Source organism: Oxyura jamaicensis, chromosome 8 (assembly GCF_011077185.1).
Source record: "Oxyura jamaicensis isolate SHBP4307 breed ruddy duck chromosome 8, BPBGC_Ojam_1.0, whole genome shotgun sequence".
Lineage (NCBI taxonomy): Eukaryota > Metazoa > Chordata > Aves > Anseriformes > Anatidae > Oxyura > Oxyura jamaicensis.
The window spans coordinates 23,780,105-23,796,278 of NC_048900.1; the positions used below are offsets into that span (position 1 = coordinate 23,780,105).

The 16,174-nt window shown below is 41.7% G+C and overlaps 1 long non-coding RNA gene across 1 annotated transcript; it reads left to right on the forward strand.

Moving 5' to 3' along the window:
- Window positions 1-240: 240 nt before the first annotated feature.
- LOC118171092 lies at window positions 241-13,413 on the forward strand. The gene is made up of 2 exons (XR_004753035.1): window positions 241-399; window positions 9,564-13,413. It is a non-coding gene; the product is annotated as an uncharacterized LOC118171092 (long non-coding RNA).
- Window positions 13,414-16,174: the final 2,761 nt, after the last annotated feature.

Below are 16,174 nucleotides of genomic sequence, written 5' to 3' on the forward strand. Positions count from 1 at the left end.
GCTCCTGAAACCTGTCTTCCCTTCCCATTTCCCTGTGCACAGCATCTTGTACCACAAAGGCCTCCTTTGGAAAGACACTACAGGTGTTTGCTGATGGGTGATTAACTGTGCCAGGACATCACCACCTGACCACACTCCTGACCACAGGTGTAGTTTAGCAAATTGTTGACAGGGCAGGTTTGTGCTTAACAACCCCTTTTGCTATAAAAAGCCTGATAAGGAAGGCACTTATTTTGGCACCCCCTTATGCTGCTAACCCAATCTTTTGGGAAAGAGAAGGAGAAGCATGTAAGAGAGTTTTGATGCTCCACAGAGCGGTGTTAATGAAAATTGAAGGCCAGAGGGAAGGAAGAGAAATTGCCACCTCCTCAGGAAGGAATTCAGAAGACTTCTCACCAGGTTTGTTTTTTAATTAACTTTGTGAGTGTGATACTCAGTGGGTCTCAGTAGGGTTCAGTTATCTCACAGTAATTGTCTAGTGCCTTAAGACATATCTTGGGCTTCCAGTTGCCCTTCAGATAAATGTGGGTCTTTGGGCTGTCTGCCTGTCCTGTGAGGATGCTTTGGATATCATGAGAAGGTTAAAGTGTCCAGTCACCTGAATTATTTGAAACTAGTCTGGTATTTTTTCTTCTCATCACAGCATTGCATTAAGGTGTTCTCTAGTTTTGGAACCAACCCTAATATTTACGTATAAGTAATCCAAAAAGAGGCTGGGTGTGCTCACCTGCAGGATTCACTGTGAAGGGCACTGCTAGGACAAGGAAGTTTTTTAAGAGATAAGTTTTATTAGTGCCCTTGGTTTCCAAAATGAAAGCTTATTTGCCCTGTATTCTTAAGGCCAAATTATTGCTTTCTCTATGACAAAACCAAGAAAAAAGCCCACTGAAGTCTGGTATTAGTTTACATGGTAGATATGCTGTTTCTTTAAGTTGAAGATTTTAGCTTTTTTAATGGTTAAAGCAAGAATAATGTGCAAATGTGTAATCAATAACACACTCTGACTAAGACCTCTTAAAGAAAAAAAATTCTCAAGAAGTGTAAGTTTTTTTTTGTTTGTTTTCCTGCCCTCTAATATGTTGTAAGACTTCTGTTTTTACTGTGTTCTTGGAGCAATGGGTTAGTTTTGCCAAGAAAAATCTACAAGTTCATGGGTGCCTATACAGCAGTCAGAGCAAGTTTCTGTGATGTTGCTTGCTTTTGTGGAGAGATTTGTCAGCAAAAGGTATCTCTGTAGTGTAGAAGAACCATGAACAAACAGCATTTCTGGGTTAAACATGTGTTGCTTTCAAATCAGCCATATAAAGATGAGGTCACTTGCAGGTGAGCCTATCAGTCAAAAATGCACAAAGCACTGATTTTTTTCCCCCCAGTGCTCACAAGCAGAAATTAGGGGAAGGAGAGAGAGAATTGTGTTTTGTCAGCCCAAATCAGAATTTTGTGGGTTGTTTGCGGAAACGAAGAAAATAAAATCGGTCAGTTTGGGCCACTACATTTAACTTTCAGGTTATTTAACTCTGAAACTAATGACAACAGTTTTCAAAGAATGATTTCAGAGCTAGCAGAACAGACTGAAGACTACAAAATCACATAGATTCAGAGGGGAAAAAAAAGCCTGCCTGGTCAGTTCGTAATGGTGTATTGGAGAGATGGTATCATTTAAGTACTAAATTTTTCCCAAAGCTTTGAAAGTTGAGCCGCCTCCTAAAAAGTGAAAGCACTCCACCCTCTCTCCTTACTATGTAAATTCAGCAAAGGCTCAGACAGCAGCATGTTGTAGCACTTTATGATGAGCTTCTTATGCTTTGAGTGGTAAAATCAATAACAAGCAAGTCCCGAGGGCAAGGAACAATTTGGAGCTACTATTCCAGGCTCTCTGCACATTTAAGGTGCCATTGCTACCTTGTTATTACTACATATATTACAGTATTTTTCCTATTGTGTGTACTACAGCAGACAGTGTTTGTAAGTAATAAATATTCAGTGCACAAAATATCACAGGTTATACCTTCCTTTTTCAAAAATACGTTTGTAAAGTTAATAGGTAGGGCCTTAGGTACTTCACTTCAGGTTTATCGAGACAGCTGCTTATATCTGAGGGTTTGGGGGTCTGAGTCTGTAAAGGGACCTTCTTGTTCTCACTCATTCCTCCCACCTCCCCACACCCTCATACTCATATTTTGGGAAAGAAGTGCTCGTGTTTCAGGTCCAGCACTGCTCTTGATCCCCTTCTGACCTGAGGCTCTTCACTGCTCGGTGCCTCAGTTCCCTCACTTTTGGATAGCTGATATTGAAGATCCTCACCCCACGCTTGCCAGAGCAGCTGGTGATGGTGTGCTTAGAGCAGTGGTGACGGAAAGCACCCCTAAAAGAAAAGGATTATTTGGACAGTGCTCAGCTGTAGCTGTGTATGTGTGCCACCAAAGCCACATCATCCATAAATATCTAAAGGAAATCATTATTGGAGACAAAATCCCAAAACAATCTATGGAACTACCACATGCTGTCTTTCTAGTTCCACAAACTGTCACAGGCAGTCTTTGAACTTCCAGTTTTACAGTCACTCATAAAATGAATGACATGCCTTACAGGCAGCTGTCAAATGTTTAAATTCTACTGCTTGCTCCTAGGCAGCACTGGCAGTGCTTTTGCAAGCAGCATGAATCTGTCTGTATGTAGCTTTGCTCTGATGAGGAAACACTTCTACCAGCAGTTGCTCCTGTTTCCTCTGAGAGGGCAAAGGCAAGCCTTTAACACTTTTGCTAGTCACCCCTAGTTACACCAAGAAGGGATTATGAACCTCAGTAAAAATAGGAAGTTATCCCTGGGTATGTGGGAAAGCTGGTGTGCTTCCCAAAGGATGCTCTCAGGGGTCATGGCCCCTTCCCAGTTCCTCCACTCACACACCAAACCAACCAGACCTTTCTGATGTGGTAGGTCCTTAAGATAGGAAATGTCACTGCAGAAAGTACAGGAGCTACAGCACAAGAGTTTGCCACCCTCATGCACTTCAGGTTTACCCATATTACTTGCTCAATCCCATTTCTTATGTAGTAAGACCAAAAGTTACACAGCCCTGGGAACCCACACATTTATGTTTGACTGCAGCAGATTAAGCTCTTGTTACCAGTCAGTGGCCAGCCTGTTTTTCCAACTGTTTTCTAGGAATTCTCCATCCCTCCCCAGTCCCAGAACCCCTGAAGCATTTGCAAAATATTCCTTTTTGGCTTTTGACAGTCTTGGTTTCAGATTATTTTTGCCAGCTAAAGGATTTCTGGGCAGGTTGACAGACATAACATCTCCTTCTTTTCAAAACAATCCAGATACTGGAGCAATGGGCTGGGAGCTGTGTTTGTCTTAACTCAAATTGCAGATCTATCACTCTGGCTGGGAAGCTCTGCCTCTCTGTTCTTTCTGAAATAAAAGAAGTACCTGCTTTCATCTCTGTCCAGGTTACTTTAAAGTTTCTTCTGCATTTGTCAGGAGTTCATTTGGCTATGTGAGAGAACCTTACCAATGAAGAGTGACTTCTATAAAACATCCTGATAGCAAAGAAGTGAAAGAATCACCAGGAGAGGATCTTCATAGGCCTTGAGGCACCAAGCCTTTCTCGGTGACTTCATTTGAGCTAATGGGTCTTACTTTGTAACCATGAAGAGGTTTTTGTTACTGACTTTCTGGACAGGTCTGAGAAGCTCAAAAGGCCTGGTAGATACTTGCATGAGATTGTTCGTGAAGCATTTCATAGGACTTTCAATGCTTAAAGCAAAATAGCTAGCACCAGGGATGGGATACCAGAAGTGCTTTGTTTCCACTTACTGTAAATGATCATAAATTCTGCTGCTACTTTATTGTGGTGGCTGTAGTTCTTGGAAAAGTAAAGGGGGTGGGGGACCAGTTCCCAGTCAGTTTTATAAAGTACAAGGTTGCTTGTATTGGTACCAAATCCAAAGTGCAATATTTCAACTAAGAATGACTGGATGTTTTCCCAGCTTCCCATAAAGTCATTAAACACAGTGTAAAGGGTCACCCATAACATAACCAAAAGATCATTGCTTGCAGAACTGGAGCAGATTGTCAAGACATTTATGGTTTTCAGGAAGGTGAAAGAACACTTCCAACTACATAGCCTTGGAGGTAGCCATCATTGTGAAAATGGCTTGTGAAGCATTCTTCAGTAGTCTCCTTTATAGCTCACTGTGGCTTCTCTAGGTCTATCTTAGAAAAGCAGCAGCGAAGAGTCAAGACCCCTTCCATCATTAGGGAACCCATCTCATGTGGAACTTCTCTTTGGAGAAATCTTCCCTTAGTGCAAGATCCAATCTTGGACTAGTGATCTTCCAGAACTGAGGAAAGTGAGTGATTCCCATACTTTTTGAATGTTTACATGGCAAAGTCCCATCTAACAAAGTAACGATACCCAGAGGATCTACATGTTAGCTCTCTGTAGAAGTAACAGGAAGTTGTGTTGTCACCCATGCTTATTGAACCATTTGGCAGAATTTGGTTGCTGTAATATTTTTCTATTAACCTATATGACTGTTCCGCTAACTAGTGGGGAAATCATTATTTTCTAGACTGCTTTGTTAGAAGATGAAAGCCACTAGCAGCAGCTGGAGGTATTCTACCTGCAAAGACAATGCTACAGGAAAAAAAAAAAACGCAAGAAAAACAGGAGGTGTGTCATTCAGAGGAGACACTATTAAGCACTGGGATGTGCACATCACCAGTGAAGTGTCTCTCAATGTCCAATGGTGTAGGAAGGAAAAAATGAGATTGGGAATCAGTTCCTGGCTGCCCTCTTAGCAATATAAAACATTACCAATAGAGCAATGCCGGTCACCATGCAGATTTAAATGTTCAAAAAGACTTCGTGTTTTTCAGGAAGTACTCAGTTCAGAATGGAAAATAAACTCCTTTAATTTTTTTGACCACTGCTGTATACGTAGCTCATTATGGAGCTGCTACATGAAGTACTGCCAAATTGAAACAGAAAATGTTGGTCCATCTGTGACACACAAGAAGCCAATGTGGTCCATTTCATGCTTGCTTAGAGCAACAACAGACATGGAAGCAGAGACTGGATGTAGGACTGAACTTTTCACAATCCTGGGTGTGTTTGGGTAAGGGCTTTGGCTCAGTTTGCTGTGCCAAAGTACAACCAGGCCATGAATCTGAATTTTCCCGAAGCTCAAATGTAGTCCTATTCAGACTCCTCAGACCGTTGTTTATTTGGCGTGTTGTGACATTTATACACACACACAGGGACTCATTTAAACCGTCCAACTCAAATCCTCCTACAGCCACAAATGCATAAAATTTGAATGCTTTTTTTTTTTTTTTCAGACATTTTGGCTGAAATGAAACTTTTTTACAGTAATAAATAACAGAATAATTATTTTTACTTCCTACACAGGAACTCAAATGTTTGATTGATTTTGCTCCTTTTGGCAGAGTTGATAGGTCTGAAATAGTTTTCCCTGGCATCTCAGAAATACCAGTTCCTATTAACCCTGAAGAGTCCTGATGACCTAAACTCAACTTCAGGATATTTGATTTCTCCTTTTCCCTCCTACCCACACGGGAATGCAGGAGGAAATGTAACACCGCATAGTCATGATTAGTGTCTAATTCTTTTCTCCATCCCTAGCATCTGTACAATTGCTTAAGGTAATTTTACAATTGTCTTTTCATAGACATGCCCTTGTTTTCTACTTGGCACTTGATTTTGGTGGAACTGGAGAATTTTTGATATTTGCCTAGGATTTCCTTATCCAGAAAGAAGAGCAGAGAGCTTATGTTCAGCATTCAGCAGAAATCTATGGATCATACCCCCATTACACCTGAAAATTCCAACCATTTCTGGTGTCCACAGCTCTGTGCTTCCTGGAAGCGTGCAGTAAGCCCTGTGCGAACCAAACATGTTGGTCTTAAGAGCCTGCACCAAGTATGGCTTGACATTTCCCAGAAACCTCAGGCTGAGTGTGTGTGTGCAGCACACACTGTCTGCACTCGTACTTCTGCCTGGGAAATGCCAGGTTCCACTCACCATTGGCAAATGCTCGAGCTTAATGAGAACTACTGTGCTGACAGATCTTTGGCTGCTTTGATTACATGTGAACGGTAAAGACATTATTGTTCTCACTAGTGTGCCTAGACCCACATGCTTGCCTGCCTGGGCTTGTTCCATGCCACTGGAGCTTTGGTGGTCTGCGTGGCACACGTTTGTCTCATCATTCACCCAAGCTGATTCAGCTACCAAGCAGCAAGCCCAGCTCATACCCAGTTTAATCTCTTAATCACTGGCCAGTTTTATTGTGCATGCACCCACAATGATATGGAGGAGATATAAAGAGATGTAAAGGAGAGGTATAAGTCTGGGTACATTTATATATGGGAGAAAGAAGTACAAGCATAGACTTCTATTAATTTTATGTCATATAAATAATTTATGAAGAGCTCAGAAATCAGAATTCCACGTGGAAGAGACAGTGGGGTGAAGCGCACACAACACTGGAGGCTTTCCCCATTGAACACCATTGTGGTGATGCAAAGAAGCCTGGAAAATAAATTCACGTATTGTGGTGACTTTAACTGTGTCTGAGCATAGTTATGTTGACATCAGCTGGTGACACTTTTGTGCTTTGCTGGCCCTGCAGGGAGATAGTAAAAGTTCTTGGTAGGTTCTGCCTTCCACAGGCAGATCAGGGGCTTAGACACCTACACCTCCTGGCCATGCTGGTCTTTCTTCGCCAACCACAGAGCCCCCAGGGTGACACTTAGCGGTAGGCACTCTCTGCAGCTAGCTCAATGTGTCTGCATATTGGTCTGTCGTGGGGAGAGTGTCACCACTTTACCCATGTGGTGGCTGTGAGGATAAACATGTCATTGGAGATGTTCAGAAGTGGAAGGCTGGAGGAGCGTGCATGGTAGAGTGGCTGTTGCGTATAAGTAAGAGATCGTCTGTGTGTGTGTGCGCATAATCTCACTCAAATTATGCAGCCAGGATCCAGCATCTGAGAATCATTTTCTCTGAGGATCATAATTGTAAAGTTTAACCAAATAAATATTGAAAGGCATTATATAAAACTCCCACACAGAGCCCTGCAACCTGAAACACAAAATATATATGCAGCATATTCTGCTCACCGCAGAACTGTGCTAGGAGTATAAGAGTATCTTTTAATACAGATTGGCTAGCATCCCACTCCTGGGTCAGAGACATGACGTCCCAATAAACATTCATGGATCACTTGGAAATCACAGGCATCCACGATCTGTCTTGCCTGCCCCCCCTTTTTCAGCTGAACATTTAGAGCTGAGTTGATACGGCCACTCACTCCTTCATTGTTGTTCTTGTCTTCTTAATCCCACCAGCTAATTCATATGGTGCAGTTTCATCAACCGAATCGTTCTGAAGTAGTTAAGTTCTTTTGGGGGCTTTTAAAGCAACTGGTTGTAGCACTGACTTGAAGTCTAATCTCTCTGTCTCCTGAGAGGATACTTTTTTTCTGCCTCCCAGTTTCTTGATGACTTCAGGACCAAATAAATACAATAACTTCTAATGCTCTAGTTGCTTGCTTGGGTTCCTGCTTACAGAGGGAGTCACTATGCTGAGAAAACAGCAATAAGAAAACTCCATAAATTCAGGCGTATATATTCAGAGCCTTGTAAAACCAACCAGATCATGAATTCCCACAGGCACCAGATGATGTCTGATTCCTTCCACAGTGAGACCTAGCAGAGTTCACCAACAGAGACAGGTGTCCAAACTGCTACTATGGAAGTGACAAACCTGCTTAAATAGAGCCTTGCACCCTGACATCACGGTTATGTGCTGTTTCACTACATGGAGTATTGGGAAATGCATTACAAGAGCTGTTATATCACTACCTGCATCTGGTGGTTCTACTGGTATGAAACCAACCCTCTTGCATGTGAGAATGGTTTCAAAATTTCAGAAAGTGGCAGGTCAGATGGTTATGTTGGGTATTTTTCTAAGAACTTTAGGGGCAGATAGGCTTTCAGGAACAGACACTGCACCCTGAACTCAGAGGTTTTTGTCAGATTTTGTTCAAGATCCCTACTGTGCTTAGATCTGCTTTCTCCTGACTTCATCACGTGCATATCTGAGCCTGTCTGATGGAGCATTTGAGGACCCAGTCCTGAGAGAACATTGTTATGCAAACCCAGCAGTAGCCCAGCCAGCACAGAGCAGTTGAATGAGTCACAGGCTTTGTGGCATACAGAGGCTGCAGATGGAGATTCATGTTCACACCAAGAAACACAGCTTCATTCTGTACTTGCTGCCATCTGGAGACGGAGAAATTAAAAACAACTGGCATGTGTTAAACCCCCTCCACCCTTTTATATGGTTTAATCTTGCAAATTGCATTTGTTTAGCAAAGGAAAAATGTATTAATTGTTCTGCAAGTGTGACTAATGGTGGTTAGTCCCATCCTGCTGTCAGGAGAAGGGCTGCCATTAACTGCATTTAACTCCTGCTTGAAGCTGCCCTGCTTCTTGCAAAGTTTTCACACCTTGGCCAGCTTCAAAGCTAGCACTGTGAGGTTAGCAAGAAGACCTGTGGACATACACTGTAGCAGATTTAGGTTCAAGCTCCCTAGAACTTGGAGAAACTCAAGAGGTCTGAACACAAAAGAGTTCCTTTTAGACAGAAATATCTGTATCTCATCCAGCCTGTTGAGACTGATCACTGACTCCTTTAGCATTGTACACGTCACTGATTGAAACCTTCATTGTTTGTGGACTGGATGACCATAACATGGCCTTTACATCCAATTTGAAGTTGGTCGAGAGCAACACATTCTGTTTCCTAGGCATGGTAACTGTAGACACATGGCATATTCATGGCTCGGAGGTTTCAGAGCTGAAAGTCTGATCTCTACAAATTATGTCAGGATCCTCCTCGCTAGTCAAACTATCCTCCCTTCGATGCAGGGAATGTGGAAAAGGCATTTTCTACACTGCTGGAAATGTACAAATAATAAATGCATCTGCTGAGGTATAAGGAAATGTTGGGATGTCAAATCTATCTACAGTTCCATTTCACATTTATTTTTTTAATCCATCTGCTTCCATCTCTCTCTATGTCTTATAATGCATTCACCACTGCTGTTGCATGGTGTGTGGCCAAGAGCACATAAATGTGGCTAGGAAATACCACACAGAAATAAGACGCTATCAACATTAACGGTTTTTGGGTAGGTCGAAAAAAACACTGAATGAAGATGGGACAGCACATGCATGCAACTCCTCCTCCACATATGAGATGTAAAGTAAAAATCCTATAAGAAAAGAATTATTTCATGTTGTCAGAGGAAGTAGAATCAGTTAAGGAAAAGAAACTATGGTGATGGAGGATAACTTAACAGTGAGATATGTTGAGTGGAAAAGTCTCAGAGAAGTGGAAAACCTCTCTCTGCAGACTTTGAAATTGAGATAAACAAAGCACTGAAAAATACCCACCAGGGCACAAATATCTGTGATGAGAACAGGTACAAAAATAAAGGTGGATGAGTAGCAATTCTTTATTTTTCTAGTAATTCCTCTACCAAGAAGTCAGACAGACTTCAGTACATGGAATGTGATTCCGTCCTAACTCCAGCATCAGCTTCAATGTATATATGCTACCATGTTTACTGCTGCTCCCTTTGCTTAGATCACAGAACAGAGAGCACAGAGCTGCTAAATCAGAATTGACAGCCTAGGAAGCCAAGCAGTCATATTCCAGCAACGGTCAAGTACTTTTTCAGGGAAGAATTTGCAAAGTAATAAGTTCCATATCGTTTTTTGGCATAGTCCGGAAGGAATAAGCAAACAAAAGGGACAGCATGTCTTTTGTGTGCTCTGCAGCAACGTACACAAATATTGTCCATATCTCTTTATGGAAAAGAAAGCTGCCAACATGAAAGAAAAATAAAAACCTGAAGGAAATTTTGGCCTGGTTTACCAGTGCTATGGAATAGAGGACCTCTTTGAAACTGTCTTCTCAGAATTGCCTGAGATACAAGTGACTCTCTTTTTTGCTCCTATTTCAATGAAATGGATATGCTCAGAAGTTTAGGCAGGCTTGTGGCCCTTCTGGGTATGCCGTGGGTCTTCCTTTACTTTCTCATCAACTTGCCAGGCCTTGCCTTTGTACTATGTGGACTCAAACTATGAAGACAGCAGAACTCCAGATGATGCATCTCAAGGGTGCGGCTTCTTTGCCATGGGCAACACAAGCTAATTGCCAAGTTTACTGCTTTTTCCAGCCTTTTTTCCATACTTAGAAACAGCAAATTAGAGACTGATGCGATTCAAATCAGATCGTTAGATTTCTTCAGATCTGCGTTGCTCCTACCATTTTTAATCACGTTCCCTACACACTAAGGAATGTGCTGAGTTCAAACCTACCTGCATTTTGTCAGTGACACAGCCTTGAGTCTAGTCCAAGACCGACCAGAATCAACTGCTCTGTGTCTCACCTTCATGGCCACTGCTCTGTAGACTCTGCCATTCACTCATTCTGTATTTTCTCGTACTAGAAAGGGATTAAATTAAGGGAGAGGTGATTAGAAACAGAAGGGAACTTGTTTTTAATGATCTGTACTTTGTTCACAAAATAACTCACAAACCATTCACTGATACCTTTTGATTTGCAGACCTTCCTTGCAGGCTCTGAGTCAAATCAGTGATCCAGAAGAGCTCAGAGAGGAGACATTCCCCCTACCCCCCCCCCCCCCCCAAAAAAAAAGCAGTGATATTGGAAAAAGATGTGGCCCTCTGCAGCTGTCATGGCCTTTGATATCCAGCTACATGTTGTTTCCATATTGCATAGTGAACTGTGAGACCAGATGATCTCCATAAATAATGCAGTCTCATGATTTCCTCAATTACTATTCCAACAAAAACTTCCAAAGGGTCGATGCACCAGGGAGCACTCTGTGAGCACATGGGGACACCACACCTTTAAGGTACTTGTGAGCACAGATGAGAGATGTCCCCATGTGAGAGGCAGTCTAGACATAGGCATCCAGTCCTGTAGAAGGCTCTGACACTTGGAAGTAAACCTAGAACAACTTGCATTGAGAGATCTTGCTGATCAGTGTTGTTAGCATGGTTCCTGTTGCTCATCTGAGACTGTTATACATATGAGGTTTAATTATTAACAAGATAAATTGTGGACATTGGTTAGGAGGATTCCTTTGTCATCTTTAAATCTCCTCCTTCTAGGAAGTCCTTCAAACCTCTATATGAAAAGTTCCTAGATTGAGCTGCCTTCTACTGTGGTATTGTTGCAGTTGTAAAAGAAATTCATTAGATATTTTTCTGCTGCATGAATCCCTAGGAAGCCCCTTTCACAAAGAGCATTCAATAAGAGCTTTTACCCTGTACCAAGATATTGGCCACAGGAGTGAGAAGCACATATGACTTACTAACACATTTGTAACAGATAAAATTAAATATAATAAATTTCCTTTTCCCCACCACGGATTATCACCTTTGTGCCTCCTCTACCAGCAGCTATAAATTAACTTCTAGCAGTCAGACTTGTCTGGCCTCCAAAAGTTCCTCTTGCCAATGAAAGGCTGTGTCATCTCTAAACAGTATTTACCAACTTAGCTGAAGGCATCCTTGAGAGACTGGGCCTTCTCAAAGGGCCTGACTGGGTCTCGTGAATGCCCGTGTTTTTAGATAAACAGCAGAGCAGGATGTAGAGGCAGACAGCACTGGCAGAGCTGAGCAGATGGGAAGGTGAGCTGAAACAGATCAGTTATTCACTCAGGCCCCAGCTGAAAGTTGATTATACGGAAAGCTGTGTGTAAAGTATTTATAGTCAGGCCCCAAAACTCAAAATCTATTCCAAGTGGGATAGTTTACATAGTCAAATATATTCCCATTAATGCCTGTATTTGCTTACTAAGATGCTTTATTTAGTTGTGTTTTTTGTTATTGTTGCTGTTTTTTTATTTTTTATTTTTTATTTTCAAATCTACTAATTACCTCTAAACAATATCATCCCTGTGAAATGTTCTCATTGAAAGATTCAAAGGCTCTGAAAGGACTGAGAATTCCCACCTAACTGAGAACAGATTTATGCCTGGATTCAGCCCCCAGTCCTGCCTCCCACAGACAGTTCCCAACAGAAGAAGTCACTGGGTTTCCTTCCTAGCCTTTCTGAATGCTGGAAGCCACATGCACGTGGGTGCTTGTTAGTAGTTATGCCTTTATTTTGATGCATGGCACGATAGCTTATGATACCATAAAACCTACCAAAAATAGCAACCCAATTGTTGGCTGCAAAAATCACAAAGACTTTGGAAAGCTCAGCGATGACAACTGTGAGTGCCGGTAAGACGTCTTACTGAAGGGTAGGTAGGTCTTCTCAGAACAAAACACAAGTTCATGTACACGTTTCTTGACATTTATGTGTATAAGCACGTGCAAAGCATAGACGCTACAGTTGAAATTGCCTTTTGTAGTCTGGTTTTACAGCTGCATTGAATGCAGCCTGGGAGCATGACAAAAGGCTGACACCACGGATCTCTGTCATACCCTTTCTGCAGGATTTTCACTTTGATACTTTTCAGTCATGTTTTGACTGATATGTGTATATATTCACACACATAAGCATACCTATGTATGCATAACAATATTTCTTGCAGAAGGACATGTTTCTTCTATATTTTGATTCCTGCTAACACTGTGATCTCTGGAGACCTGGGCTATATCTTCTCATGTTTGGCTCATGTATACAGACAAACACAACACAATAACCTCCCTATTTTTCCACATAGAGCCTAATTTATAATGGTTTAAGATGAGGGAGGAATGTCTGTTTTTTAATATAAGTTTTGTTGAACTTTTGAGAGGAACTTTGCTGCCATATGACCTGAGACACAGAAAATGTTGATACCAATAAAATCTTAGCAGAGTATGCCAAGAAAATCAGCATTTAGTTTACCTAGGGTATCCCAGAGGAAACATACAGTTAATACTGGAGTTTAAAATATCTTAGCCTTGGAATCTTAAAACTCCATCAGCACTTGGAAGAGGGGGAAGAAAGAGTAACAAAAAAATCCCATAGTAGCAAGGATGTTAAACACACACACATGCAACATGTAGCACAACTCAATGGATCACTTTTAGGGGCGATGGGTTATTTCTGACTGGTTTTGCTCTTGATCTCCTCTTATTTGAAGCACTGCAGAAAAAAAATAATAATAAAACTTTCCCTTTTTGAGAGTACCTTATAATGAAAACAAGAATATTTTGAAAGGAAAGAATAGGAAATGTTGACTGGGGTGTCCTGCTGCTTTTTAAGTAGTCCAGCTCCCAAGATTTATGTCAAGAGCAACAGAAGGTTGGAAATGAAAGAATGCTCTTGAAGTTATGCTCCGTAACTCAGCCGAGCAAGATCGCTTTTTCATTTACCTTGTCGAAAACCCAACATGAAAAAAAAAAGTTGGAGATAAAAATCTCACACTGTTACTGGAGACTTACAAATGATGTGGCAAAGTAAACGTGTTCCATGCATGAGAAAAAGTACTCCATTCAATGATATAACAGCACCCTGGCTCAAGACAGGTGGTAAATAGTTTTAAATCTACAGAACATTGGCTTGAGTTGCATCCTTCTGTGCTGATGCAGTCCTCATACACGGGCTCTCTGTAAGGCTGGGGGCCTAGCCCTGCTTCCCTGCCAGCCTGCAGACAACACAGCTCTTCCTTTGCTGTCCTTGGTGCTCATGGGTCTTATAAATGGAATAATTTACTTTGAATTTGACAGCATCCCATACATTCCACTGTCCTTGCCAAGGTAGGTACTTCTGAATGTGAAAGCAGATGTCAGCAGGGTTTATGCTGTGGGATTATACAGCCAACAAGGATCAGTAATAGAAGTTATGTAAGTAAAAGGGAGCAAGGCAGCTCTGTGAAGAGAGTGCTATTGACTGAGAAAGGTTTCATTTGTGTACAAGTGTGCTGATTTCTCCACTGCATATCTCAGATTTTGACACACGACACCTTTAAGTCAAAGTATGGAAGGATTCCCATTGCCTTCTGATGACTTCAGACGTGTACCTTTGGCCTTAGCTGAGTGTTTTTTTCTTAACACCAGCAGGGTCCAAAAGTCATTGTGCTGAGGTGTTAATGATTTCTTTTTATCTAATTGTTTCAGCAAAAATATTAGAACCTGGAGGCAGCTTTCTTGCCAAAAGCTTTCTCCCAAAGCCCAGGCCTCCAAGCTGTGATCAGGCATGAAAGGAAGCCCACATTTCAGATGCAGCATGAGGCAGGTCGTGCTAGTACCTGGGAAAGGAAGCACATGCACTGAATGGATCAATGATTAGTTTAAAATCAATTGTTAGGTGAAGATGGCTGTGCATAACATGGGCACTTTCAGTGGGCTGAAGTGTACAGTGTATAATTCAGCCTTCATGTCCTCAAATCTTGATTATTTTGATGTTTCCTAAAATGTCTGTTTCTCAGCCTACCCATACATGATAATGATACCTAGATAGTAACACCAGAAAGGATTGCAATGACTGCACAGACTTTTGGCAGAGCACAGATCGGGGAACGACACATGGTTCCTGTCCTTAACTCCAGTCTCAGCTGTATCATGTGTGAAACATCACTTCGGTTTCCAAGAAGTAACTATTGGACTGAGTCACTCAACTTGTGTAATTCACTACAGATCATTAAAGTATTAAAGCAGGGCACTATCTAGCGTATCTAATTTAGACACCTAGAACTTATTATTTCAGCTACATTAAAATTGTTATCTTTACATGGTAAAATTCAAACATCTGGAGTAAAGGCAGTCGAGTGCCTTCTGGCAGTGTCACCTGCAGGTTCTTTTACAGCAGAAGATGAACATGCTGTAAAGATATATCTCCACTCAGAATCCAGTTTAAGTCTTCTTTCCACACAGATTCCCAAACTGACACTCCAGGAAAGGTCTTTAGCCAATACACATCAGGATATCAAAATGAGCTTGCAGTGCTTTAGACTAGTGTCATGGAATCTATATACCTAACACTTTAAACAGATTCAAACCCATGGATCTCGTAGCTGATGTGGTACAAATTCAGTGTCTGCTTCATAAAAATTGAGAAATGGAAACAAGCCAAAGACTGCCTTGCAAACACACCCGACCGTGTAAAAGACAGAGAATAGATCTGAATTCTGTTTTCCTTCCTCACCTCTCCCTCTGTAATGGGCCAAGCCCAAAGCCTTCAATCTAAACAGACCTGATCTGTGAGGAAGTTCGGATCCAAACTCTTACAAGCCAAGCCATTTCTAATTATTTTTACTGTCTCATTAAATTTATTATGAGACAATATTTATTATTAAATTTTTATTAATTCTAGCAACCTCATTAACTCTCTGCAGAAGGTTTGTCACACACAATACTTAACAGCTGCCTGATTACAGGCATTGAGAAGTCACTCATCTGGCCCTCTCCCCAGCATGCATAGATCCATAGCTATCCAGCCCTGTGCTCTACTCTCTTTCAAGAAGGATTTCATTTTCATGATGCTGTATTTCTTGGAAATTTGCTGTAGTCCTGTTATGGCCAGTTTTTATGCCTTCCTCCTCTAGCTGTGTCCCACATATTTCTCCTCATCTGCCTTGTTTCCTTCTGTGTTGATCCAGATGGGTTGTATACCAGAACCGCATGGTCTCCTGTGGAGAATATCTTCTGGCTTGTTGAGTCAACCAGGGTTTGCAATGCCCCATTGGGGTTAGGCTGTAAAAACCCTCTATTATGTGTGCAGCTGGGCTCTGAGAGCAGATTTCACTTTGTTCTTTCTTTATCCACAATTGAAATGGCTTGGATAGAATAATTATTAAATGTTGAGGATCTGGACCACAGCCTTGAAGGATTGTCAAAAGAGTTTTGAGTCACTGGTGCAGCTGAGAGCAGGATGTGGGACTGACAGGATCAAGAAGGAAGGAAGGAAGCTACCATGTGAACCTGAGACACAGCCAGGTCTCCTACAACTGGCTTGCTGGGTAGGCAACATCCAATGCCAGACATCTGGAGATGAGCACAAGTCAAGAGTCATTTCTGGAAGAACATATGGATCCTGTAGTCATACCCGTCCCTGGATCAAGAGAATCAGATGTTGCACCAGCAGGTCTCATCGCATGCATTGACATAA